The 25,163-nt window shown below is 39.9% G+C and overlaps 1 protein-coding gene across 1 annotated transcript in view; it reads right to left on the reverse strand.

Annotated features, from left to right (window-relative positions):
• LOC136676794 (otogelin-like) overlaps positions 1-25,163 on the reverse strand; it is a 474,914-nt gene that overhangs the window by 279,848 nt on the left and 169,903 nt on the right. The gene's annotated exons all lie outside the window — the stretch shown is intronic.

The following is a 25,163-nucleotide window of genomic DNA, read 5'->3' on the forward strand; positions in this document are numbered from 1 at the left end:
TATTACACAACCCTACAGAGAAGATAATTTAATACTAATGTTTCTGTCATTCAATTTGAATCAGTCAGCCTTCGTTTAAACCAGGAGTCACCGATCGTTTTGAAGCTGAGAGCTACTTCAAGGGTACAGAGTAATACAAAGGGCTACATATATGATACAAACTTCCTGAATAACAAAGTTGCATGGTTCACCACTAATGATAATATTATTAATAATAATAATATTAAATATTAATATGTTAATGATTCCTCACAATAATTATTAATAATAATTCAGGATAGGAAACAAATATTTAATCATTTAACATTAGTTATTTCTGTTAAACACAATCCGTTTTAACATTTGACAGTTGTTTATGGGCAAATTTGTAGCATTTTCCTCTTAATCATGCCTGCTATATTTCTGTACAAATGTACACCTCTGTAACATTTTTTAGGAAATCATTAACTGTCACATCTTAATATCATGTCCCGTTTTTACTCACTGAATATTTCTGCCCGTAGCGTGCTGCTATGTTGATAGCTAGCATGGAAACTTTTGTGACACGTACTGAAGTGCCTCTCCACATTGTACCGCTTTGCTATTGCCAGAGTTGCTGAGACATACACACTTTCCTTTCACTGTTGTAAAAAAGAACTCTTCCTCCCAATCATTGTGAAAATAGTAACTTTTGCTTTCCTACCATGTTTCTGGGGGTAAAAACCTAATCTTGCTGCCCATCGTAGCTGCCCCCGGAGGTTTGTCTTGCGTACAACATTGAACTTTTACCCCAGACCCAAGTTCATTCGTTCATACATTCATTCAATGTCTGTAACCGCTTATCCAGTTCAGGGTCGCTGTGGGTCCGGAACCTACCTGGAATTATTGGGTGCAAAGCAAGAACACACCTTGGAGGGGGTGCCACACACACACACACCTATGGATGCTTTTGAGTCACCAATCCACCTACCAGCATGTTTTGGACCATTGGAGGAAACCCACACGGAAAAAAAAACATTACCTGCTGCACCACTGTGTCGCCCCCAAGTACATAAAATACATAAAATATTGTGGTGTGGTGTACGAGGAAGGAGACTTAGAAGGATTCAACATAGTGCAGAATGGTCGTTTATTCCTCTTTCAGTGAATAACATATTCCACCTGAATAAAAACCTCCCTTACACTGAGTAGCTGAAAACACCAAAACATTACCACAACACAGAATGAAAGCTAAAACGACGAAGACCCACATAAACCACTACATAAATTGAAACACATTTACATTAAAACACGACTATTTACAACCCGGGTGTAAATGACATATGATGTATGTAGGCTGCCTAATCCACATGGCTGATGCCACAATATTTTTGTTTTTAAATTCTTTTATTCAATATCATATCATCATTTCCAAATATACATACACGCAAATGTTGTTGGTTTAAAAAAAAAAAAAAAAAAAAAAGCAACACAATTAAACACAGTTAAATACAGATGGAGATCCATGGCGACCAGTGTTATTTTAAGAACATGCCCCACAGGTGACTCACGTGGTCCTTGCAGGCTACCAGGTGCCCATGGGCATTGGACAACGTGTTGGCTACCTCTGATTCAAACTTAAGTATACCGAGGTTCATTTAATAGTTAGTATTAATAGTGGTACGTGAATTAGATTCTACATATGGAGAGGAGTGGGACTTGAGTGTGAAAAGAACACTGGAGGGGTTATATTAGGTGTATAAATTTTACTCCCTGAGTTCCCTGCTGGAATTGTTGACCAAGGGATTACGTTTTCATCTAGTGACTCAGGGAACAGCTTCATCCCATAACTATTTCAATTTAACCTTGTATTTTTGGATACATAAGTATTTTGGTATCGCCCAAATGTAGTTAGCATCGTTAATGTTATGTATGTTATTCTATGTGGTGGCACGGTGTCGCAGCAGGTAGTGTCGCAGTCACACAGCTCCAAGGACTTGGAGGTTGTGGGTTCGATTCCCCCTCCGGGTGACTGTCTGTGAGGAGTTGGTGTGTTCTCCCTGTGTCTGCATGGGTTTCCTCCGGGTGCTCCAGTTTTCTCCCACAGTCCAAAAACACACGTTGGTAGGTGGATTGGTGACTCAAAACTTCCGTGTGTGTGTGTCTGTGTTGCCCTGTGAAGGACTGGCACCCCCTCCAGGGTGTATTCCTGCCTTGCGCCCAATGATTCCAGGTAGGCTCTGGACCTACCGCGACCCTGAATTGGATAAGCGGTTACAGATAATGAATGAATGAATTAATGTTATTCTATCAACTGCTATATGTTACATACGTAATATTGAACTGTTTTTCGAGAGCCAGCTGTAGCTGAGATGTTACTCCAATTTTTTGTCTTCTCTTTTTTACTTATTGGAACTGCTTACACATCAGAAAAAATATGTTGGGCAGGTAAATTTCAAAATAATGATTACAGCAAAAACAGCAAGCCTACACCAAAAAACAAACAAACAAACAAATAAATAAAAACTTCAGGGGGGCCCCATTAATCTATATTAAATCTCTCAGCATCACTGCTGGACAGAGAATAGTCCACAACCAAACACAGCCAGCAGACAGTGTCCTGTGTCCACTGATGACAGACTCAGGTACAAGCAACTCCACATCATATCTGCTGTTTGGGGGTCCTGAACAGTAGGGTGAGAAACCAGAGTGCAACTCCAGAGTGACTTCTGTGCTCTATGCTGTCTTTGTCATCCACTACTCCTCCATCTCACGCTACACCTCCAAAGAGATGCCAGGACAGCATGGAACACCTTACAAACACTACTCCAACGTCCCCAAAAAGCCCCTACTATGTCAGGACAGCTCATATGATAGCACATTGTTCTTCTACCAGCGAATACAAGCTCGGACCCTGGGAATTGTTGCTTGCGGCTATATTTAGGGATTCGAGCACTGCAAGTGCTGGAGCCCTATTGTCTTTGGTCTGTTTCCTCTTCTTCTTCTTCTTCTTCTTCTTCTTTTTCTCCAATGAAACGCGATGGGCAGCCCAAACCGTAGGTTCTACAGACTTGTCGTTTGGTCAACTGGTAGTAAACCCTCCTGCTACTCAGGCGCAAAGAACCAGCCCGATCAGCTTGATGGTGGCGCTATAGCGACGCGGAACGCGTTGCTCCCTATATCTCCTACCCGGTGTAGCGTAGAGACAAAATTCTTCGTCCTAGAAACCCTATTATAATTGTTAAGATTTTTGGGGTTCAAGCACGAAGTGCAAAGAAGCCTATTGTTTTTGTTCAGATTTTTATTATTAGGGGTTCGAGCACGAAGTGCTTGAAACCCTATTGTGTTTGTTCTGATTTTAATTAGGGGTCCAAGCACTGCAAGTGCTGGAGCCCTATTGTTTTTGGTCTGTTTCCTCTTCTTCTTCTTCTTCTTTTTCTCCGATGAAACGCGATGGGCAGCCCAAACCGTAGGTCTTACAGACTTGCCGTTTGGTCAACTGGTAGTAAACCCTCCCGCTACTCAGGCACAAAAAATCAACCCAATCAGCCTGATGGTGGCGCTATATCTCCCTATATCTCCTACCCCGTGTGGCGTAGAGACGAAATTGTTTTTTTTCCTGATTCCTCAGGTCAGACCCTACAAAAAAGCCTCAAGAACCCATAAGTTCCGCCTACTTAGATTTTGAGCTAATTTGCATAATATGCAAAATCGGACAAATTTTTGAGCGCGAACTAGTCTCTGGAAATGTACCCAATATGGACATATGTGGTATCAGCAGAATCCTAAGAACCTGAACTTTAATAATTATCCAAAAAAAGTTGGAATTTCATCACTGCTTAGCTTCCAGACTCCAGAATTACAGGGGTAGAGCTCGCGTTCCAAAAATCAGACAAATACAGCTATAACTCGAAACTCGCAAACGCTTTCTCCAAATGCTGCGATACTTCACATGCTTGATCCCTATAAGGGCCGGAAGACATGAGTACTTGGTTGTGCAACTGCAAGCCTAGGGGGCGCTATAACAACAAAAAATATGTTACGCTTCACAGGATTGTCCCATTGACATGCCGCTTGGTATGCATGTAGTGTGTGATGAGCTGACTCAGATTATATGACGATGGTGTCATATTCGAAAAAACGTGTCCACCATCGGCCAATCAAATTTCAGCAGCTGTTTCATGACCTTAACAAGGTCCTATCATCATGACACTTGCATGGTATGTCCATGGCCCCACTTCCTGAGCACATAAAAAGTTTCATAACAATAGCCACTAGGGGGCGCAATTCAATTTTTCAACATGCAAATATGGAATATCTCAGCGAAATATAAACATATTGACAAGCAGTTTGCTTTATTTCATACTCTGCAAATTGCCTTACAACTTTGCAATTACAACTATTGTCAAAAAATGCATACTTTATCCACAATAGTCAGGTATGTGAAAATGGAGCTTTTCGCACTCCTCCCTGGAAATTTGTCTTATCAATAAACAACTGGTATTTTTGAAGTCTGTATAGACTGTAGGTAAATAATTATCAAAAAAATCTAGAACTTTTGACATGCTGTTGTGGCAGTTATTTAACAAATATGCATGGACGGGCCTCGATGCACTCTTTGAGCTATAACTACAACAAACTTCACCCAAATCAAACACAACTTGGTACACATATGTACGTCATTACTCTGAAGTAGTGTGCCAAATGTGACCACATTGCACAGAAAGGGGGCGCTACAATTAGACAGCAACTGGTTGCACAGGTTATTAATTGATTACACCGCCACCTAGAGATGCAGTACCAGCACAATGAGATAGACATATTCTGAACATCATGGAAAAGGACCTTGTGCATTTTCATAACATATGCCTAAAGCATTTTTGAGTTACAGCTGTTTTTTATGTGATGTTTCAACGGCAAGCTGCACATCTCTATTTAAGCAGAGGCTGCAATCACACAGTAATGAAAGTTCCACATTTTTTTGATAATTACTAAAGTTCAGGTTCTTACGATTCTCATGATACCACATATGTCTATATTGGGTTTTGATCCAAGGACTAGTTCTTGATCAAATATATGTCCGTTATATCTCATTTATACCCACACCTGCAGACTCACTATACCCTCAGCTTTGTCCTTGGCTTTAGACAAACTAATTTGCTATTGGATCATTTAGCTCAGCCCACTTAGATGTTGAGCTAATTTGCATAATTTGCAAAATATAATTTTGTCAATAAGTCTTTGAATTTTTGACCAATTCCCTTGAGCTTGGTGCCAAAACGTTCACAATTGTTAACGATTGTTGACATTTTGATTCAAGATGGCTGCCATATGCAAATGAACCTCTTCAGCTTATCACAGGTTTTACTTGAACATCTCTAACTCCTTCATACTTTACTCAAATGGGTTCAAATTTCAGATTCTACTTATAGAAATGCTTTTAAAGGTAGCATGTCAGCGATGTAGGCCTATTGCTTCCAAACAGGCCTGTTAAGCGAGAACCCCGTTAATTGACGCTTGCGGCTATATTTATTATTAGGGGTCCAAGCACTGCAAGTGCTGGAGCCCTATTGTTTTTGCTCTGTTTCCTCTTCTTCTTCTTCTTCTTCTTCTTTTTCTCCGATGAAACGCGATGGGCAGCCCAAACCGTAGGTCCTACAGACTTGTCGTTTGGTCAACTGGTAGTAAACCCTCCCGCTACTCAGGCGCAAAGAATCAGCCCGATCAGCCTGATGGTGGCGCTATAGCGACACGGAACGCGTCGCTGCCTATATCCCCTGCCCCGTGTAGCGTAGAGACGAAATTCTTCTTTTCCCTGATTCCTCAGGTCAGACCCTACAAAAAAGCCTCAAGAACCCATAAGCTCCGCCTACTTAGATTTTGAGCTAATTTGCATAATATGCAAAATTGCACACATTTTTGAGCGCGAACTAGTCTCTGGAAATGTACCCAATATGGACATATGTGGTATCAGCAGAATCCTAAGAACCTGAACTTTAATAATTATTCAAAAAAAGTTGGAATTTCATCACTGGTCGGCTTCCAGACTCCGCCCAAATACAGGGGTGGAGCTCGAGTTCCAAAAATCACACAAATACAGCTATAACTCACAAACGCTTTCTCCGAATGTTACGATACTTCACATGCTTGATCCCTATAAGGGATGGAAGCCATAAGTACTTGGCTGTGCAACTGCAAGCCTAGGGGGCGCTGTAAAAGCAAAAAAATTGTTACGCTTCACAGGATTGTCCGATTGACATGCCGATTGGTATGCGTGTAGTGGGTGATGAGCTGACTTAGATTCTATGACGATGATGTCATATTCGAAAAAACATGGCCGCCATCGACCAATCAAATTTCAGCAGCTGTTTCATGACCTTAACAAGGTCCTATCATCATGACACTTGCATGGTATGTCCATGGCAGCACTTCCTAAGCACATAACAATTTTCATTACGATAGCCACTAGGGGGCGCATTTCAAATTTTCTACATGAAAATATGGAATATCTCAGCGAAATATAAACATATTGACAAGCAGTTTGCTTTATTGCATACTCTGCAGTGTCTTACAACTTTGCAATTGCAACTATTGTCAAAAAATGCATAGTTTATCCACAATAGTCAGGTATGTGAAAATGGAGCTTTTTGTACTCCTCCCTGGAAATTTGTCTTATCAATAAACAACTGGTATTTTTGCAATCTGTATAGACTGTAGGTCAATAATTATTCACAAAAGTTTGAACTTTTGACATGCTGTTGCGGCAGTAATTTAACAAATGTGCATGGGCGGGGCTCCATGCACTCTTTGAGCTATAACTACAACAAACTTCACCCAAATCAAACACAACTTGGTGCACATATGTACGTCATTACTCTGAAGCAGTCTGCTAAATATGCCCGCATTGCACAGAAAGGGGGCGCTACAATTAGACAACAACTGGTTGCATAGGTTCATAATTGATTACACTGCCACCTAGAGATGCAGTACCAGCAAGATGAGACAGTTATATTCTGATGACCATGGGAAAGGAGCTTGTGCGTTTTCATATCATTTGGCTAAAGCATTTTTCAGTTTCAGCTGTTAGTTATGTGAAGTTTTGAATACAAGCTGTACTGCTCTTTTTAAGCAGATCCTGCTATCACACAGTAATGAAAGTTCCACATTTTGTTGATAATTATTAAAGTTCAGGTTCTTATGAATCTCATGATAACACATATGTCCATATTGGCTTTTGATCCAAGCACTAGTTCATGCTCAAATACATGTCTGTTCCCACTCACCTGCCTGGAGTCTTCTCTTTGTTGCTGAATCCCCCCTCAGCCCCTCCTTCTCCTTCTCACACACAGACTGTCACCTCTCCCCCTCCCCTCCCCCCTGCCAGTCAGAGAGGGCCAGAGGACACAGACAATTGAAAGCAGTTTTAAACAAATCAACAGTAACATAATGACCACCTCCTTATTTTAGTTTCAGTGTCCATGTTTTCAGCTCCACTGTCCAAAGTAGCACTTTGTAGATCTAACATTACAGAGAGGGGTGCACCTCTTGCTCTGCATACTTTCATTGCTCCCTTTCACATGTTCTTCAATGGTCAGGACACATACAGAGCAGATATGCTGAAAATGTATGACCTACTGTCTCAGCCTTTTTTATCTATAATGTGGACCAACAGAGTATGTGTGTGTAACAGTGTAGACAGTGAGTGGACACAGGTTTTAAAATTATCCAACAGCACTGCTCTTTCTGATCCACTCATAAGAGCACAATACAAACTGAGATAGTACCACAATGTCAGTGTCACTACAGTGCTGAGAATGTATGAGATACTGTCTGAATTTATGTCTATAAGTTTGACCAATAAAATATATGTATCTCAGTGTGAACAGTGAGTTGACACAAATGTTAAAATCTCTAGCAGCACTGCTGTGTCTTATCCACTCATAAGAGCACTACAAACACTGCCATATCACCACAATGTCAGTATCACTGCAGTGCTGCGAATTATCCACTACCCAAATTATATATGCTTTGTGGGGTCCTGAACATTGGGTCAGAATCCAGGGTGAAATTCCAGATTCAGTTCTGTGCTCTGGGCTGTCTCTGTAACCCAAGCCCCACGTTCACCTGTCTGCAGACCAGAAATTCACTCACTCATCTACTACCCTTTCTTCTTAGAAGTCAGAGCACCAAGGATCACATTTTAAAGCACTACAAAATCTATCTTAAAGTGTGGCTCCTGTATCAGGAAATGTCATATGCTACTTTCTTGCTCTGCAAAGACTGCTCACTTTCAACCTGCTCTTCAATGGTCTGGACACCTATTCAGCAGGTATGACTCAGGTGTTGGAGTTGTAAATCCCTCAGCATCACTGCTGGACAGAGAATAGTCCACAGCCAAACACAGCCAGCAGAGAGTGTCCTGTGTCCACTGATGACAGACTCGAGTACAAGCTACTTCACATCATATCTGCTGTTTGGGGGTCCTGAACATTAGGGTGATAAACCAGAGTGCAACTCCAGAGTGACTTCTGTGCTCTATGCTGTCTCTGTCATCCGCTACTCCTCCAGCTCATGCTACACCTCCAGCTCATGCTACACCTCCAAAGAGATGCCAGAACAGCATGGAACACCTTATAAACACTACACAAACTTCCCCAAAAGCCCCTACTATCTCAGGACAGCTCAAATGCTAGCACATTGTTCTTCTACGAATACCAGCTTGGACCCCGGGAATTGTCGCTTGCGGCTATATTTAGGGGTTCGAGCACGAAGTGCTTGAAACCCTATTATAATTGTTAGGATTTTTATTATTAGGGGTTCGAGCACGAAGTGCTTGAAACCCTATTATAATTGTTAGGATTTTTAGGGGTTCGAGCACGAAGTGCTTGAAACCCTATTATAATTGTTAGGATTTTTATTAGGGGTTCGAGCACGAAGTGCTTGAAACCCTATTATAATTGTTAGGATTTTTATTTTTATTATTATTATTATTATTCTTCCGGTTCTTTTTCTGCCCTACAAACGATCGCACAGCCCAAACCGTAAGGCCTACAGACTTGAGGCTTGGTCAGTAGGTAGTAAACCCTCCCGCTACTCAGGCGCAAAAAATCAGAATGATTGGCCTCATGGGGGCGCTACAGCGAAGGACAACGCCTTTTCTTACGGGGCTCCTACCACGTGTGGCGTAGAGACGAAATCTTTTTTCCCCCTGATTCCTTGGGTCCTGCCGAATCAAAAAGGTCGATACAACCACTAAGCTCCGCCCACTTAGATTTTTTGCTATTTTGCATAATTTGCAAAACCTACTTTTGCGTACTAGTCCGTGGATTTTTGTCCAATTTTCTTGAGCTTGGTGTCAAAACGTTCGTAAGAGTCTGAAGCTTAATAATTATCAAAAAAACGTTGACATTTCGATTCAATGTAGCTGCCATATGCAAATGAACCTTATCGGCTTATCGCCCATTTTACATGAACAGCTGTTACTCCTGCATACTTTACTCAAATGGGTTGCAATTTCAGACTCTGCTTAGGGACATGATTTTGAGGTAGCATGTCGTTGGTGGTGCCAAAATTCACATAGGGGGCGCTCTAAATACTAGAAATTCATATCTCAGCATCCGCAAGTCCCATCGGTCCGCCGCTTGGCATACAGCTGCTTTAGGCAAGGCTCTAAGTGGAAAATAAAGGACAAGTCGATACTCGCCAAATTGTAACGTCATCGGCCAATCAGAACTCAGCAGCTTCCTGACAAGCTTGACAAAGGTCAATCATTATGATACTTGACTGGCATGTCCATGGAGGCACTTCCTAAGAGCAGAAGACGTTTCGTAACGATAGCCACTAGGGGGCGCTATAACAAGAAAATATGTAATATCTCAGCGAAAATTAAGCATATTGACATGCAGTTTGCTGGACTCTGTACTCTGTATATTGCCTAACAACTTTGTAATAGCAAGTATTGTAAAGAAATGTATTAATTTTTCTCAATGGCCAGTTGTTTGAAAATTGAGGTTTTCGAACTAGTCCGTGGAATCTGATGCTATTCCCAAACATTTGGTCTTGTTGGAATCTGTAGAGTCTGTAGGTAAATAATCTTTAAAAAAAGTATGACTTTTTAACATTGTGTTGTTACAACATGTCAACAAACTGAAGTTTGAGCTGCTTTATAGGTTCTTTCATATATAACTCCAAGAAAAGAAGCCCAATCCAGACCAAACTTTATAAGATTATGTAAGACCATACCCTGAAGGAGCATGTCTATTATGGCTTAAATCCACCCAAAGGGGGCGCTACAATTGGACAATAACTTATTAAAAAGTATTTTTTGTGTTATAGCGCCATCTAGGATTGCAGTGGCACCACAATTTAATTATGACATCTGCTCCTCAGGCTTATCAAGCTTGTGAAATTTTGAAATTTTTGGTGAAAGCGTTTTTGAGTTATAGGTGTATATATGTGTACATATATAGCATATATTTGACTTGTGGAATACATGCTGGATCTCTCTTTTTGGGAGGGGCCTGTAAGCTACATAGTAATAGAAGTGCAAGTTTTTTTTTGATAATTATTAAAGTTCAGATCCTTAGGATTCAGCTGATACCACATATGTCCATGTAAGGTAATTATCCACATAGGAGTACACGCTCAAATATTTCTGTTAGTGAAATATTTCTGATCCAAACAGACTGCCATCTGCTGGTGAGAAATAACAGCTTTCTCATATAAGACTATACATTGTGATGTTGAACTACAGTGGATCTGAGGCAAAATGCAATGTTGAGCAAAGACCATAAGGTCCAGAAACACTTCACTTGCCAGCAAGGTACAGCAGGTATGACATGACTCAGCCAAGGAAAATGACACTCTTTGGCCAGATGGTGGCAATATAGAAAAGGGATACGCGTTTAGGTCTATATATCCTACACCGTAAGGCCTAGAGACGAAATCTTTTTTTTCCCTGATTCCTTGGCTTAATTCAAACTAATCTGCCATTTGGACCATTTACCTCCGCCCACTTAGATTTTGAGCTAATATGCATAATTAGCTAAACTTACTTTTTTCCACAAGTCTGTGAATTTTTGTCCAATTCTCTTGAGCTTTGTTCACAAGAGTCTGACCATGTCTAATTATAGAATGAATGTTGACATTTCGATTCAAGAAGGCTGCCATGTGCAAATGAAACTCTTCGGCTTATCGTATGTTTTACTTGAACGTCTGTAACTCCTCCATATTTTATTCAAATGGGTTCAAATTTCAGATTCTACTTAAGGACATGATTTTAAGGGTACCATATCAGCGATGTAGGCCTATTTTTTCCAAACAGGCCTATTTTGCGAGAACCCCGTTAATTGTCGCTTGCAGCTATATTTATTATTATTATTATTATTATTCTTCCGGTTCTTTTTCTGCACTACAAACGATCGCACAGCCCAAACCGTAAGGCCTACAGACTTGAGGCTTGGTCAGTAGGTAGTAAACCCTCCCGCTACTCAGGCGCAAAAAATCAGACTGATTGGCCTCATGGGGGCGCTACAGCAAAGGACAACGCCTTTTCTTACGGGGCTCCTACCACGTGAGGCGTAGAGACGAAATTTTTCTTTCCCCTGATTCCTTGGGTCCTGCCGAATCAAAAAGGTCGATACAACCACTAAGCTCCGCCCACTTCGATTTTTTGCTATTTTGCATAATTTGCAAAACCTACTTTTGCGTACTAGTCCGTGGATTTTTGTCCAATTTTCTTGAGCTTGGTGTCAAAACGTTCGCAGGAGTCTGAAGCTTAATAATCATCAAAAAAACGTTGACATTTCAATTCAATGTAGCTGGCATATGCAAATGAACCTTATCGGCTTATCGCCCGTTTTACATGAACAGCTGTTACTTCTGCATACTTTACTCAAATGGATTGCAATTTCAGATTCTGCTTAGGGACATGATTTTGAGGTAGCATGTCGTCGGTGGTGCGAAAATTCACATAGGGGGCGCTCTAAATACTAGAAATTCATATCTCAGCATCCGCAAGTCCGATCGGTCCGCCGCTTGGCATACAGCTGCTTTAGGCAAGGCTCTAAGTGGAAAATAAAGGACAAGTCGATACTCGCCAAATTGTAACGTCATCAGCCAATCAGATCTCAGCAGCTCCCTGACAAGCTTGACAAAGGTCAATCATTATGATACTTGACTGGCATGTCCATGGACGCACTTCCTAAGAGCAGAAGACGTTTCGTAACGATAGCCACTAGGGGGCGCTATAACAAGAAAATATGTAATATCTCAGCGAAAATTAAGCATATTGACATGCAGATTGCTGGCCTCTGTACTCTTTATATTGCCTAACAACTTTGTAATAGCAAGTATTGTCAAGAAATGTATTGTTTTTTCTCAATGGCCAGTTGTTTGAAAATTGAGGTTTTCGAACTAGTCCGTGGAATCTGAATCTACTCCCAAACAATTGGTTTTGTTGCAATCTGTAGAGTCTGTAGGTAAACAATCTTTAAAAAAAGTATGACTTTTTAACATTGTGTTGTTACAACATGTCAATAAACTGAAGTGTGAGCTGCTTTATAGGTTCTTTCATCTATAACTCCAAGAAAAGAAGCCCAATCCAGACCAAACTTTATAGGATTATGTAAGACCATACCCTGAAGGAGCATTTCTATTATGGCCTAAATCCACCCAAAGGGGGCGCTACAATTGGACAATAACTTATTAAAAAGTATTTTTTGTGTTATAGCGCCATCTAGGATTGCAGTGGCACCACAATTTAATTATGACATCTGCTCCTCAGGCTTATCAAGCTTGTGAAATTTTGAAATTTTTGGTGAAAGCGTTTTTGAGTTATAGGTGTATATATGTGTACATATATAGCATACATTTGACTTGTGGAATACATGCTGGATCTCTCTTTTTGGGAGGGGCCTGTAAGCTACATAGTAATAGAAGTGCAAGTTTTTTTTGATAATTATTAAAGTTCAGATCCTTAGGATTCAGCTGATACCACATATGTCCATGTAAGCTAATTATCCACATAGGAGTACACGCTCAAATATTTCTGTTAGTGAAATATTTCTGATCCAAACAGACTGCCATCTGCTGGTGAGAAATAACAGCTTTCTCATATAAGACTATACATTGTGATGTTGAACTACAGTGGATCTGAGGCAAAATGCAATGTTGAGCAAAGACCATAAGGTCCAGAAACACTTCACTTGCCAGCAAGGTACAGCAGGTATGACATGACTCAGCCAAGGAAAATGACACTCTTTGGCCAGATGGTGGCGATATAGAAAAGGGATACGCGTTTAGGTCTATATCTCCTACACCGTAAGGCCTAGAGACGAAATCTTTTTTTTCCCTGATTCCTTGGCTTAATTCAAACTAATCTGCCATTTGGATCATTTACCTCCGCCCACTTAGATTTTGAGCTAATATGCATAATTAGCTAAACTTACTTTTTTCCACAAGTCTGTGAATTTTTGTCCAATTCTCTTGAGCTTTGTGCCAAAACGTTCACAAGAGTCTGACCATGTCTAATTATAGAATGAATGTTGACATTTCGATTCAAGAAGGCTGCCATGTGCAAGTGAACCTCTTCGGCTTATCGTATGTTTTACTTGAACGTCTGTAACTCCTCCATATTTTGTTCAAATGGGTTCAAATTTCAGATTCTACTTAAGGACATGATTTTAAGGGTACCATATCAGCGATGTAGGCCTATTTTTTCCAAACAGGCCTATTCTGCGAGAACCCCGTTAATTGTCGCTTGCGGCTATATTTAGGGGTTCGAGCACGAAGTGCTTGAAACCCTATTGTGTTTGTTCTGATTTTAATTTGTTATTATTAGGGGTTCGAGCACGAAGTGCTTGAAACCCTATTGTGTTTGTTCTGATTTTAATTTGTTATTAGGGGTTCGAGCACGAAATGCTTGAAACCCTATTGTGTTTGTTCTGATTTTAATTAGGGGTTCGAGCACGAAGTGCTTGAAACCCTATTGTGTTTGTTCTGATTTTAATTAGGGGTTCGAGCACGAAGTGCTTGAAACCCTATTGTGTTTGTTCTGATTTTAATTTGTTATTATTATTATTATTAGGGGTTCGAGCACGAAGTGCTTGAAACCCTATTGTGTTTGTTCTGATTTTAATTTGTTATTATTAGGGGTTCGAGCACGAAGTGCTTGAAACCCTATTATAATTGTTAGGATTTTTATTTTTATTATTATTCTTCCGGTTCTTTTTCTGCACTACAAACGATCGCACAGCCCAAACCGTAAGGCCTACAGACTTGAGGCTTGGTCAGTAGGTAGTAAACCCTCCCGCTACTCAGGCGCAAAAAATCAGACTGATTGGCCTCATGGGGGCGCTACAGCGAAGGACAACGCATTTTCTTACGGGGCTCCTACCACGTGAGGCGTAGAGACGAAATTTTTTTTCCCCCTGATTCCTTGAGTCCTGCCGAATCAAAAAGGTCAATACAACCACTAAGCTCCGCCCACTTAGATTTTTTGCTATTTTGCATAATTTGCAAAACCTACTTTTGCGAACTAGTCTGTGGATTTTTGTCCAATTCTGTTGAGCATGGTGCCAAATTGTTTGTAAGAGTCTGGAGGTTCATAATTATCCAAAAAATGTTAGAATTCGGATTCAAGATGGCCGCCATATGCAAATGAACCTCTTCGGCTCTTCGTCTGTTTTACTTAAAAATTCATAACAATTGTATACTTTACTCAAATGTGTTCAAATTGCATATTCAACTTACTCGCATGATTCTGGGGTACCGAGTCAAAGGAGGAGCCAATATTCATATAGGGGGCGCTGTAAATGCTACAAGTGTATATCTCAGCATCCGCAAGGCAGTTTGAACCATGGCAAAGCTATAAGTGGAAAATTAAGGACAACGCGATTCGGGCAAAATTGTGATCGTCATCGGCCAATTAGTTTTCAGCAGCTGTTTGACTACCTTAACAAGGTCCAATCATCATGAGACTTGACTGGTATGTTCCTGGGGGCACTTCCTAAGTGCATAAAAAATTACGTAACGATAGCCACTAGGTGGCGCTATATCAAGAAAATGTGATATATCTAAGCAAAAATTAAGTGTATTGACACGCAGTTTGCAGCTTTGTATACTCTGCAGATGGCCTAACAACTTTGTAATTGCAAGTGTTGTGAAAAAATGCATCGTTTTTTCTCAATAACCAGTTGTTCAAAATTGAACTTTTTCGAACTAGTCCGTGGAATTTGGCTCTATTCCAAAACAATTGACTTTGTTGGAATCTGCAGAGTCTGTAGGTAAATAATTATCCAAAAAAGTACAACATTTGGACACACTGTTGAAACAATAAATCAATTAGTCGAAGTGTGCTGAGTTTTTACATTCTTTCAGCTGTATCTCAAACAAATGAAGCCCAATTAAGACCACAATTTACATACATATGTAGAGTCTTACCCTGAAGGAGTATGTACAATATGACAGAAATCCATCAAAAGGGAGAGCTACAATTGCACAATTACATGTTATGTGCAGTTTCTGTGTTCATGCTGGATTTCTGTAATTGGGAGGGGCCTGTAAGCCACATAGTGATGAAAGTTCCACATTTTATTATCAATAATTAAAGTTCAGGTCCTTAGGATTCCTCTGATACCATATATGTCCATGTGAGTGAAATATTCAAAGAGCAGTACCTGATTGAAAAATCTGTATGTGCATTTGTAACAGCTCAGCTCCTCTATGGGACAGTAGTAAATTGTTTCACCAGCAGGTGGCACTCTAAGACCATATATTGCTTTGTTCATCTACATTCAAGAACTTATTTCTCTGTACAGGTCAAAAGTCATAACATATGAACAAAAATATTTATCATAATTAAAAACGGTGCTCACCAGTCATATCATGTCCTTTGCTAAACTAAAACAAATGGTTCATTAGCACTTGTGAAACCTCACTGTCCAAAACTGCTTATGGTCTCTCTGTACTGATGCTCCTTACACCAACACTAAGGCCTCATTGTGCAGATCCTTGCTTTAATGGACACCTCATGGACACGTGACATGCAGTTAGTGAGTGATGTACTTAATCCGATTCCATGTTGTTGTTGATATTTACTATACACAATGGCTGCCATTGGCCACTGAGGTTTCAGCAGCTCTTTGAAAGGCCCAACAAGGCCCAATCATAAAGAAATATTTACAGGGTGTCTATGGGGCACTTCGTAAGTACATGAGACATTTCCAAATGTTAGCTGCTAATTGAAGATATAACAAAATCATAGATTCATTTTTACCTTGTTTGGCCTAAATGGTTCATGTGTCCTAAGGCCTCATTGACCTCTCAGACTGGCCAAAGGTCCCAATTAGGCCCATTCGTGTTAGGACCATGCCATTGCCGCTTGCAGCTATATTTAGGGGTTCGAGCACGAAATGCAAAGCATACTTTTGTCAATAAGTCTGTGCATTTTTGTCCAATTCTCTTGAGCATGGTGCCAAAACATTCACATGAGTCTGACATTAGGTAATTATAGAAACAATGTTGACATTTTGATTCAAGATGGCCTCCATATGCAGATGAACCTCTTCGGCTTATCACAAGTTTTACTTGAACGTCTGTAACTCCTCCATACTTTATTCAAATGGGTTCAAATTTCAGATTCTACTTAAGGACATGATTTTAAGGGTACCATATCAGCGATGTAGGCCTATTGTTTCCAAACAGGCCTATTCTGCGAGAACCCCGTTAATTGTCGCTTGCGGCTATATTTAGGGGTTCGAGCACGAAGTGCTTGAAACCCTATTGTGTTTGTTCTGATTTTAATTTGTTATTATTATTATTCTTTTTCTTTTTCTGCCATAAAACGAATCGCACAGCCCAAACCATAAGGCCTAGACACTTGAGACTTGGTCAATAGGTAGTAGTCGGTCTCGCTACTCAGGCGCAAAATATCAGCCCAATTGGCCTCAAGGGGGCGCTACAGCGAAGGAAAACGCTTTCATTAAAAGATTTTCCACCCCGTGTGGTGTAGAGACGAAATCTTTTTTTTCCCTGATTCCTTGGGTCCTGCCGAATCAAAAAGGTACATACAACCACTAAGCTCCGCCTACTTAGATTTTTTGCTATTTTGCATAATTTGCAAAACCTACTTTTGTGTACTCCTCCGTGGATTTTTGTCCAATTTTCTTGAGCTTGGTGTCAAAATGTTCGCAGGAGCCTGTAGTTTAATAATTATCAAAAAAACGTTGAAATTTCGATTCAAGATGGCCGCCATATGCAAATGAACCTCTTCGGCTTATTTTATGTTTTACTTAAAAATCTATAACAAACTCATGGTTTACTCAAATGTGTTTACATTTCATATTCTACTTTCAGACATGATTCTGAGGTAGCTTGTCAAAGGAGAAGCCAATATTCATATAGGGGGCGCTGTAAATGCTTCAAGTTTATATCTCAGCATCCGTAAGGCGGATCGGACCGCCGCTTGGCATGCTGCTTCTATGGGCAAGGCTGTAGAGGGAAAATTAAGGACAACTCGATTCGAGCAAAATTGTGATTGTCATCGACCAATCAGCTGTCATCAGCTGTTTGACAACCTTAACAAGGTCCAATCATCATGGGATTTGACTGGTATGTCCCTGGGAGGCCTCCCTAAGAGCAGAAAAATTGTCATAACGATAGCCACTAGGGGGCGCTATATCAAGAAAATATTATATATCTCTGTGAAAATTAAGCATATTGACACGCAGTTTGCTTCTTTTTATACTCTGCAGAGGGCCTAACAACTTTGTAATTGCAAGTGTGGTCAAAAAATGCTTTGCTTTTTCTCAGTTTCCAAATGTTCAAAATTGAAGCTTTTCGAACTAGTCCGTGGAATTTTGCGATATTCACAAACAGTTGACCTTGTTGGAATTTGCAGAGTCTGTAGGTAAATAATTATCAAAAAAAGTTCAACATTTGGACAAACTTTTGTTGTAATAAAACAATTAATTGAAGTGTGGGGAGCTTTAAACATTCTTTTAGCTATAACTCAAACAAATTAAGTCCAATCAAGACCAAACGTGACAGAAGTATGTATGGTCTTGTCCTGAAGACGTATGTACAATATGATCAAAATTTACCAAAAGGGGGCGCTACAATTGGACAAAAACTGATTAAATGGGCTTTTTTATGTTATAGCGCCATCTAGGAACGCAGTGGCACCCCAACTTAATTATGACATCTGGTCCTCAGTCTGATCAAGTATGTGACGTTTTAAAATTTTTGGGGAAAGCATTTTTGAGTTATAGGTGTATATTAGTGTACACATATAGCTTATATTTGACTTGAGGAATACATGCTAGATCTGTGTTATTGGGAGTGGCCTGTAAGCTACATAGTAATAAAAGTGCAACAATTTTTTGTTAAAGTTCAGATCCTTAGGATTCAGCTGATACCGTACATGCCCATGTTAGGTAAATATCCACATAGGAGTACATGCTTAAATCTTTCTGTATGTGCTTTCATGGCTGATCTAAAAATATGGGAAAGTAGTCATTTCTCACCAGCAGATGGCAGTCTAAGACTATACATTGTGCTGTTGAACTACAGTGGCTCTGAGACATTATGCAAAATGCAATGTGGAGCAAAGACCATAAGGCCCAGAAACACCTCCCTTGGCAGCAAGGTCCAGCAGGTGTAAAATGACTCAGCCAAGGAAAATGACATTCTTTGGCCAGATGGTGGCGCTATAGCAAAGGGAAAAGCATTGAGGTCTATATCTCCTACACCGTAAGGCCTAGAGATGAAATCTTTTTGTCCCTTATTCCTTGGCTTAAGACAAACTAATTTGCTGTTGGATCATAAAGCTCAGCCCACTTAGATTTTGAGCTAATTTGCATAATTTGCAAAACATACTTTTGTCAATAAGTCTATGAATTTTTCACCAAGTCCCTTGAGCTTGGTGCCAAAACGTTCACATGAGTCTGACCCTAGGTAATTATAGAATTAATTGACATTTTGATTCATGATGGCAAATGAACCTCTTCAGCTTATCACAGGTTTTACTTGAACATCTCTAACTCCATACTTTGCTCAAATGGGTTCAAATTTAAGATTCTACTTATAGAAATGCTTTTAAAGGTAGCATGGCAGCGATGTAGGCCTATTGCTTCCAAACAGGCCTGTTAAGCGAGAACCCCGTTAATTGCCGCTTGCGGCTATATTTATTATTAGGGGTTCGAGCACGAAGTGCTTGAAACCCTATTGTGTTTGTTCTGATTTTAATTTGTTATTATTATTATTATTATTATTCTTTTTCTTTTTCTGCCATAAAACGAATCGCACAGCCCAAACCGTAAGGCCTAGACACTTGAGACTTGGTCAATAGGTAGTAGTCGGTCTCGCTACTCAGGCGCAAAATATCAGCCCAATTGGCCTCAAGGGGGCGCTACAGCGAAGGAAAACGCTTTCATTAAAAGATTTTCCACCCCGTGTGGCGTAGAGACGAAATCTTTTTTTTCCCTGATTCCTTGGGTCCTGCCGAATCAAAAAGGTACATACAACCACTAAGCTCCGCCTACTTAGATTTTTTGCTATTTTGCATAATTTGCAAAACCTACTTTTGTGTACTCCTCCGTGGATTTTTGTCCAATTTTCTTGAGCTTGGTGTCAAAATGTTCGCAGGAGCCTGTAGTTTAATAATTATCAAAAAGACGTTGAAATTTCGATTCAAGATGGCCGCCATATGGAAATGAACCTCTTCGGCTTATTTTATGTTTTACTTAAAAATCTATAACAAACTCATGGTTTACTCAAATGTGTTTACATTTCATATTCTACTTTCAGACATGATTCTGAGGTAGCTTGTCAAAGGAGAAGCCAATATTCATATAGGGGGCGCTGTAAATGCTTCAAGTTTATATCTCAGCATCCGTAAGGCGGATCGGACCGCCGCTTGGCATGCTGCTTCTATGGGCAAGGCTGTAGAGGGAAAATTAAGGACAACTCGATTCGAGCAAAATTGTGATTGTCATCGACCAATCAGCTGTCATCAGCTGTTTGACAACCTTAACAAGGTCCAATCATCATGGGATTTGACTGGTATGTCCCTGGGAGGCCTCCCTAAGAGCAGAAAAATTGTCATAACGATAGCCACTAGGGGGCGCTATATCAAGAAAATATTATATATCTCTGTGAAAATTAAGCATATTGACACACAGTTTGCTTCTTTTTATACTCTGCAGAGGGCCTAACAACTTTGTAATTGCAAGTGTTGTCAAAAAATGCTTTGCTTTTTCTCAGTTTCCAAATGTTCAAAATTGAAGCTTTTCGAACTAGTCCGTGGAATTTTGCGATATTCACAAACAGTTGACCTTGTTGGAATCTGCAGAGTCTGTAGGTAAATAATTATCAAAAAAAGTTCAACATTTGGACAAACTTTTGTTGTAATAAAACAATTAATTGAAGTGTGGGGAGCTTTAAACATTCTTTTAGCTATAACTCAAACAAATTAAGTCCAATCAAGACCAAACGTGACAGAAGTATGTATGGTCTTGTCCTGAAGACGTATGTACAATATGATCAAAATTTACCAAAAGGGGGCGCTACAATCGGACAAAAACTGATTAAATGGGCTTTTTTATGTTATAGCGCCATCTAGGATTGCAGTGGCACCCCAACTTAATTATGACATCTGGTCCTCAGTCTGATCAAGTATGTGACGTTTTAAAATTTTTGGGGAAAGCATTTTTGAGTTATAGGTGTATATTAGTGTACACATATAGCTTATATTTGACTTGAGGAATACATGCTAGATCTGTGTTATTGGGAGTGGCCTGTAAGCTACATAGTAATAAAAGTGCAACATTTTTTTGTTAAAGTTCAGATCCTTAGGATTCAGCTGATACCGTACATGCCCATGTTAGGTAAATATCCACATAGGAGTACATGCTTAAATCTTTCTGTATGTGCTTTCATGGCTGATCTAAAAATATGGGAAAGTAGTCATTTCTCACCAGCAGATGGCAGTCTAAGACTATACATTGTGCTGTTGAACTACAGTGGCTCTGAGACATTATGCAAAATGCAATGTGGAGCAAAGACCATAAGGCCCAGAAACACCTCCCTTGGCAGCAAGGTCCAGCAGGTGTAAAATGACTCAGCCAAGGAAAATGACATTCTTTGGCCAGGTGGTGGCGCTATAGCAAAGGGAAAAGCATTGAGGTCTATATCTCCTACACCGTAAGGCCTAGAGATGAAATCTTTTTGTCCCTTATTCCTTGGCTTAAGACAAACTAATTTGCTGTTGGATCATAAAGCTCAGCCCACTTAGATTTTGAGCTAATTTGCATAATTTGCAAAACATACTTTTGTCAATAAGTCTATGAATTTTTCACCAAGTCCCTTGAGCTTGGTGCCAAAACGTTCACATGAGTCTGACCCTAGGTAATTATAGAATTAATTGACATTTTGATTCATGATGGCAAATGAACCTCTTCAGCTTATCACAGGTTTTACTTGAACATCTCTAACTCCATACTTTGCTCAAATGGGTTCAAATTTAAGATTCTACTTATAGAAATGCTTTTAAAGGTAGCATGGCAGCGATGTAGGCCTATTGCTTCCAAACAGGCCTGTTAAGCGAGAACCCCGTTAATTGCCGCTTGCGGCTATATTTATTATTATTATTCTTTTTCTTTTTCTGCCATAAAACGAATCGCACAGCCCAAACCGTAAGGCCTAGACACTTGAGACTTGGTCAATAGGTAGTAGTCGGTCTCGCTACTCAGGCGCAAAATATCAGCCCAATTGGCTTCAAGGGGGCGCTACAGCAAAGGAAAACGCTTTCATTAAAAGATTTTCCACCCCGTGTGGCGTAGAGACGAAATCTTTTTTTTCCCTGATTCCTTGGGTCCTGCCGAATCAAAAAGGTACATACAACCACTAAGCTCCGCCTACTTAGATTTTTTGCTATTTTGCATAATTTGCAAAACCTACTTTTGTGTACTCCTCCGTGGATTTTTGTCCAATTTTCTTGAGCTTGGTGTCAAAATGTTCGCAGGAGCCTGTAGTTTAATAATTATCAAAAAAACGTTGAAATTTCGATTCAAGATGGCCGCCATATGCAAATGAACCTCTTCGGCTTATTTTATGTTTTACTTAAAAATCTATAACAAACTCATGGTTTACTCAAATGTGTTTACATTTCATATTCTACTTTCAAACATGATTCTGAGGTAGCTTGTCAAAGGAGAAGCCAATATTCATATAGGGGGCGCTGTAAATGCTTCAAGTTTATATCTCAGCATCCGTAAGGCGGATCGGACCGCTGCTTGGCATGCTGCTTCTATGGGCAAGGCTGTAGAGGGAAAATTAAGGACAACTCGATTCGAGCAAAATTGTGATTGTCATCGACCAATCAGCTGTCATCAGCTGTTTGACAACCTTAACAAGGTCCAATCATCATGGGATTTGACTGGTATGTCCCTGGGAGGCCTCCCTAAGAGCAGAAAAATTGTCATAACGATAGCCACTAGGGGGCTCTATATCAAGAAAATATTATATATCTCTGTGAAAATTAAGCATATTGACACGCAGTTTGCTTCTTTTTATACTCTGCAGAGGGCCTAACAACTTTGTAATTGCAAGTGTTGTCAAAAAATGCTTTGCTTTTTCTCAGTTTCCAAATGTTCAAAATTGAAGCTTTTCGAACTAGTCCGTGGAATTTTGCGATATTCACAAACAGTTGACCTTGTTGGAATCTGCAGAGTCTGTAGGTAAATAATTATCAAAAAAAGTTCAACATTTGGACAAACTTTTGTTGTAATAAAACAATTAATTGAAGTGTGGGGAGCTTTAAACATTCTTTTAGCTATAACTCAAACAAATTAAGTCCAATCAAGACCAAACGTGACAGAAGTATGTATGGTCTTGTCCTGAAGAAGTATGTACAATATGATCAAAATTTACAAAAAGGGGGCGCTACAATTGGACAAAAACTGATTAAATGGGCTTTTTTATGTTATAGCGCCATCTAGGAATGCAGTGGCACACCAACTTAATTATGACATCTGCTCCTCAGTCTGATCAAGCATGTGAAGTTTTAAAATTTTTGGGGAAAGCGTTTTTGAGTTATAGGTGTATATTAGTGTACACATATAGCATATATTTGACTTGTGGAATACATGCTAGATCTCTCTTATTGTGAGGGGCCTGTAAGCTACATAGTAATAAAAGTGCAACAATTTTTTCATTCATTCATTCATTCATTATCTGTAACCGCTTATCCAGTTCAGGGTCGCGTTGGGTCCAGAGCCTACCTGGAATCATTGGGCGCAAGGCAACAGTTTTTTGATCAGTATTAAAGTTCGGATCCTTAGGATTCAGCTAATACCACATATGTCCATGTTAGGTAAATATCCACATAGGATTACACGCTCAAATGTTTCTATATGTGCATTCATGGCAGAGCTAAATATATGTGAAAGTAGTTATTTCTCACCAGCAGATGGCAGTCTAAAACTATACATTGTGCTGTTGAACTACAGTGGCTCTGAGACATTATGCAAAATGCAATGTGGAGCAAAGACCATAAGGCCCAGAAACACCTCCCTTGGCAGCAAGGTCCAGCAGGTGTAAAATGACTCAGCCAAGGAAAATGACATTCTTTGGCCAGGTGGTGGCGCTATAGCAAAGGGAAAAGCATTGAGGTCTATATCTCCTACACCGTAAGGCCTAGAGATGAAATCTTTTTGTCCCTTATTCCTTGGCTTAAGACAAACTAATTTGCTGTTGGATCATAAAGCTCAGCCCACTTAGATTTTGAGCTAATTTGCATAATTTGCAAAACATACTTTTGTCAATAAGTCTATGAATTTTTCACCAAGTCCCTTGAGCTTGGTGCCAAAACGTTCACATGAGTCTGACCCTAGGTAATTATAGAATTAATTGACATTTTGATTCATGATGGCAAATGAACCTCTTCAGCTTATCACAGGTTTTACTTGAACATCTCTAACTCCATACTTTGCTCAAATGGGTTCAAATTTAAGATTCTACTTATAGAAATGCTTTTAAAGGTAGCATGGCAGCGATGTAGGCCTATTGCTTCCAAACAGGCCTGTTAAGCGAGAACCCCGTTAATTGCCGCTTGCGGCTATATTTATTATTATTATTCTTTTTCTTTTTCTGCCATAAAACGAATCGCACAGCCCAAACCGTAAGGCCTAGACACTTGAGACTTGGTCAATAGGTAGTAGTCGGTCTCGCTACTCAGGCGCAAAATATCAGCCCAATTGGCTTCAAGGGGGCGCTACAGCAAAGGAAAACGCTTTCATTAAAAGATTTTCCACCCCGTGTGGCGTAGAGACGAAATCTTTTTTTTCCCTGATTCCTTGGGTCCTGCCGAATCAAAAAGGTACATACAACCACTAAGCTCCGCCTACTTAGATTTTTTGCTATTTTGCATAATTTGCAAAACCTACTTTTGTGTACTCCTCCGTGGATTTTTGTCCAATTTTCTTGAGCTTGGTGTCAAAATGTTCGCAGGAGCCTGTAGTTTAATAATTATCAAAAAAACGTTGAAATTTCGATTCAAGATGGCCGCCATATGCAAATGAACCTCTTCGGCTTATTTTATGTTTTACTTAAAAATCTATAACAAACTCATGGTTTACTCAAATGTGTTTACATTTCATATTCTACTTTCAAACATGATTCTGAGGTAGCTTGTCAAAGGAGAAGCCAATATTCATATAGGGGGCGCTGTAAATGCTTCAAGTTTATATCTCAGCATCCGTAAGGCGGATCGGACCGCTGCTTGGCATGCTGCTTCTATGGGCAAGGCTGTAGAGGGAAAATTAAGGACAACTCGATTCGAGCAAAATTGTGATTGTCATCGACCAATCAGCTGTCATCAGCTGTTTGACAACCTTAACAAGGTCCAATCATCATGGGATTTGACTGGTATGTCCCTGGGAGGCCTCCCTAAGAGCAGAAAAATTGTCATAACGATAGCCACTAGGGGGCTCTATATCAAGAAAATATTATATATCTCTGTGAAAATTAAGCATATTGACACGCAGTTTGCTTCTTTTTATACTCTGCAGAGGGCCTAACAACTTTGTAATTGCAAGTGTTGTCAAAAAATGCTTTGCTTTTTCTCAGTTTCCAAATGTTCAAAATTGAAGCTTTTCGAACTTGTCCGTGGAATTTTGCGATATTCACAAACAGTTGACCTTGTTGGA

The sequence above is a fragment of the Hoplias malabaricus genome, chromosome X2, assembly GCF_029633855.1.
Source record: "Hoplias malabaricus isolate fHopMal1 chromosome X2, fHopMal1.hap1, whole genome shotgun sequence".
In the NCBI taxonomy this organism is placed as follows: Eukaryota; Metazoa; Chordata; class Actinopteri; order Characiformes; family Erythrinidae; genus Hoplias; species Hoplias malabaricus.